A 4,829-nucleotide genomic window follows, 5' to 3' on the forward strand; every position below is an offset into this window, starting at 1 on the left:
TAAATAATTACCGATATAATATTAATTACGCAATTAAAAATCTATTTGCCGCGATTTAATTTATTTATCTGATTGTGAATTTGGGCAGATTCTTGTGTCATGACCCTACACCCCGCACGTCCATCTTAGCGATACTGTGAGTGTGAGGAGCGAGGGATTGGGCATCTGGAATGTAGTCTCACAGTTAGAGGTTGGAGATATCACAGGATATCACTGGATATCACCTAAACGTCTCACCGAGCATCATATCCAAGGGTGCGTTCCGATTCTCTCACCTGGGTGCTGAAAATCTATAGTGCACGTAACATACTATAGGATTTTTAGCACTCGGGTGGGGAATCCAAACGCAGCTCAAGGTGTGAGAGAGATACCTGGAGGAGACCATGCAGCGATACCTTTCAGGTTGCTTTAATATTTTTAATAGTATATTAATGACAAATAAGATGAGTGTTATACCATGTCACGTTAATATTTATAAAATTCCAATTACATGTTATAAACTGATATGTTAATAGGAAGATGTAGTCAAGACAATTTTTTTTGTTTTGCTCCTTTTAGATTAGGAGCGTTAGCGCCTTCAACCCTGTCTTTGTGTTATATGATGTAGTCAAGACAAAGCTACTGGCAGGGTCTCTCTTGGAAAAAAGGAATGATACATACGTGAGTGACACCAAGCACAATGTATCAAACCTAGAAGGGGAGAGAAAAAAAAGTCAAGTAGGTTTATTGTCAATATAATGATTAATTTTTTCATGCATAATAGATTTGAAAAGCAGAAGAATTATATAGAAATAATGTTTCTGTTATTTTTTTTATAGATTATGAAAAACGAGGGACAAAGACATAATGTAATATATGTATAATTATAATAATATACATTATTTATCTAAAAACTGATCAGCTTTAAAAAGAAATGGAAAGGATTAGAAAAGAAACTTTTCAAGGTAAGAGAAGTTTCTAAGATCTGATATTTACATAAAGAAAACATTTTCTAGTGACTAAACTAGTGGCTAGCTTTTGAAAACGAACAAAAAAATACGCAAGCGCATATGAGAGAGAAGGAGATACGGATATCCCCTATCTCATTAGAAAGAGACAAGCCTTATTCTACGATATATAGACATTGAGACATTATCAAATATCTTATCCAAAGATTTCACTCAACTGAACATTCGATTAAGATATCTTAGATATTAAAGTTGGAATAAGAAATCTGGTACTTTTCTCTAATGTCAATGTTAGCTTTTAATTGTTCCAGTTCTATATCTTTTATTAAATGTATCAAATATTTATTTGTAAAAAACATTTCAAATGTTAATTTAAGTTATAATATTATTTTGTTTAATAATGAATTGAAAAAGTAACGGAATGTAAGAAATGTAAGAAAAAGGTTAAAAATAAAGTAATCGATATGAAATTGAAAGAAACGATAAATGGCTGCGGTTAGCTGAAACTCCGCTAGCCTAGCGAAAGGTAGCAACTGAATGTGATTGGTTCTTACCTTTGGATCCAACCAATTACACTTAATTGCTACTTTTCTTTTCGCTAAGCAAAGGTTAGCGGAGTATCGGCTGAACGCAGCCAATGCCTTAATACAACGACAGTTGCAGTAATTTAGAAATAAATCTAGCTATCTCATAAAGTTTTAAATTTTACAATAGTTTTCCAATAGTAAGTGAATATATTAATAATGCGGTAGAAAAATTACATAGAAAAAGAAGCATTTATAGACTTAGGCTGCGTTCCCACTATACGCGTCGCGTCACGACGCCGCGTCATGAGTTATCCAATCAAAACATTTCATTTTATGACGTCATTTCCGACGCGAGATCTTGTCGGAAATGACGTCGTAAAATGAAACGTTTTGATTGGATAACTCATGACGCGGCGTCGTGACGCGACGCGCGACGCGTATAGTGGAACGCAGCATTAGTTTTGAATCATTAATATTTTGTAATAATTGCAGAGAGATTTAAATATATTAACTATTAATATATTAATAAATTGGACTGAATTAGTTGAAAAGAACTTAGTAAAAACCGAAACCGGTTTTAAAACATTATTAACTGATTACGTCATTCTTTTCACAGAGACGCAAGAAAAATTGGTGAGATGGTGATCGGCGATCCAAGTTTATTCGGCAGATGATGCAGCAAAAGACAAGGAGCAAGTCGGATACTGTCACTATGGCGTCCAACCAGCTCTTCACATTCTGTACTTCATCGGTTATCTCGGCTGCAATCAAAATACAAGTTTTATCATCGATATGGTGAAGTACCAATCAATCTAACTCCGTTTCTGATATACTTATTGAAGTATACCTATTGAAGAATTTAAACTTAATATGTCTCATAATATTTATTACTATAACGTCATCTATTTGATATGATTTTTTTATCTGTTAATTCTTTAATTCCGGTATGCTTCATGTAAAAACTGAAGCAGAAGTGTTATAAATTGGTCACCGTGGTACGGTGTTAGAATCAGAGCTGCAAACAGTTCAAGAGAGGAGAGAGAGTACTCTATATAAGATACATATTTGTGAATTAGAAAAAGTAAAAAAAAAATCAGATTTATTACACTTCTGTCGCGATAGTAAATTTTAAAAAAACTTTAAAAATTAAATATAAGAAATTAATATGCATGCAGAACACGATAATGAATATGACATTCTTTCTTATTGAATAAATTATCGGCCTAATATTAATTTTTTAGTTACATTCTGTTTTTACTTTTACCATTCGCTGATTATTATTATTCGATATTATAATGTGATTTCTATTGAATTGATTAGTGATATCAGTTTAATTTTATATAAGTCACATTAATTTATTTTAATTACAAATGTTTATATCTACAAATGACGATTAGGCCGATGATGAAAAACCTCGACACAAGAATGTCCACGTTACATTATATTAACCTTTAGAGGCCGGGGGTGGTCAAAATATCGACCATCCAAAAAACACAAGCTATTTGATGTTTTCAGGCAAAATTTGTGTGTTGAATAAGGGAAAAATAGTAAAAAAAAAAAAAAAAGTCTTCAAGTCCTTCTCCCGGCCTCTAAAAGTTAAGTACTGATCATAAATTTAAGCGTAAAGCGTACGCGTAGCGTAACTTACTTTTGACAAATAAATGGTTTTAAAATTTTTTTTAATAGCGGAATTTCTTAAAAATTACAATTTTATACTGAAGTTATTGAGACCAAACATTCTCTAAAGTTCCAAATCGGTTCAAGTCTCCAGTTCTACCGTTATTTAAGGGGACTAGGGAGGGTTAAAAATACAGAAATTGGCTTATGTTTAATTGTTTATAACAAGGCCGCGAATAAATATAAAACTTTTATTGTTAAGTGTATTAATTATAACATTATAAAATGAGAAAATTCATTAAAAGTCATTCCCAGATCAATAATAACGGCGTCCCAATATAATAAAGAAAACTGTCGAATCCACGGTTTTACCACGATTCCAGTCGAACGGATAAAGGTTTTGGCAAATTTCAGGAATATTTCTTCTCCTTAGGCTTCTCTCTATTGATTATACCTAAAAAATTAAAAATAAAAATAAAATTAACAAAATAAAGTGGGGCTCGTGCTGAGAAACTGGGCTATCTTTTGGAGGTAGTAGCTGCAATATTAAATGCGTCTTTCTGAATATGTTCTTTGACAAGGTTACACACTTACACTCGGTTCACATACAAGATGTCCGGACTCGGGATAGGATTTCGAAATGAATGTTTGCGTTCAATGCCCGCATCGCCACTCGACGTCTACATCGTATCGATACGCATCGTAGGTGAAAATATTAAACGTCTCGTATCGATATCATCAATATCGGTACACGAAAATTAAAGCGTTGCAACTTTTTAGTAATTGACTGTACATACATAAAGATATTAAATTGGTTTAACCGTTTTGCACAATTTAAACTTAAATTTAAACTTAAATTTAGGCCTAGTTTTCCTCCGGCTCGTCGTTATCGTGCGACCGGAGATCAAATACGGGTTAAATTGAATATATCATATAGACGAAAATAAATCTTTTCTATCTCTTTGTCTCCAACTTTATATTGTATTCTTGACAGGCACGAATAAGGCCAGACTGCAATATATCTGTACCACTTGCAAAAGCCGATAAGATGGATAAAAGCTGTTTCGTGTTCAATGTGGATAACATGAATATTCACACTGCAGTTTCGTGTAAACTTTATTTTTACTTAATACAGAATGGCTGTTGTCCGTGAGTCTTTCGTGCATCGACTGACTGCGCTCGTACGGTTCGCTCTTATATATGCTCGGACTTCAAACGTTTTAGTCGGCGTATTGTTTATTTTCCGTCGGTTCGGGTGACAATACAACAAAGGGAACCACGGAGTGATTGGATCGCTGTCGCGCGCCTTTAATATCGAGATCACAAGAGCCGATCTCTTTATATGTATGCCGACAGAGAATTTGCGTTATCTTACAATCGATCCAAAAGCCCTGCAATTTCTATGAAATTATTGGCCATGGCTTTCATACTGACGTTTATACCTTCTGTGCTCTGACCTGAGACAGAGCTCAATTTATAGGGATCGAAAAAATGTGTCTCCAACCTTTATATACTAAAAAATTAAATTAAATTAAATTAAAAAATTAAATTATTACACAAATGCATTTATTAATGCACATATTATTGCACAGCACAAAATACTTACACCGTCGCACGGATAAGTAATTTTGAGTTGCATCTTGCTCACACCTGTTAAAAAAATCTGCCTTTTCTTCTTTGGTGGACTCTAAGTCGAAGGCAATATTCAATGTGTAGAGATAGCTCAGATGGAGTGAAA

The 4,829-nt window shown here is 33.6% G+C and overlaps 1 long non-coding RNA gene across 2 annotated transcripts; it reads left to right on the top strand.

Moving 5' to 3' along the window:
• The first annotated feature begins 91 nt into the window (after window positions 1-91).
• LOC112454489 lies at window positions 92-4,217 on the top strand. Of its 2 annotated transcripts, none has more exons than XR_003040731.1 (4): window positions 92-402; window positions 559-717; window positions 819-944; window positions 2,091-4,217. It is a non-coding gene; the product is annotated as an uncharacterized LOC112454489 (long non-coding RNA). The 2 variants fall into 2 exon arrangements; XR_003040732.1 differs by lacking the exon at window positions 2,091-4,217 and adding an exon at window positions 1,008-1,272.
• Window positions 4,218-4,829: the final 612 nt, after the last annotated feature.

This window comes from Temnothorax curvispinosus, unplaced genomic scaffold, assembly GCF_003070985.1.
Source record: "Temnothorax curvispinosus isolate PA1 unplaced genomic scaffold, ASM307098v1 QBEX01005087.1, whole genome shotgun sequence".
In the NCBI taxonomy this organism is placed as follows: Eukaryota; Metazoa; Arthropoda; class Insecta; order Hymenoptera; family Formicidae; genus Temnothorax; species Temnothorax curvispinosus.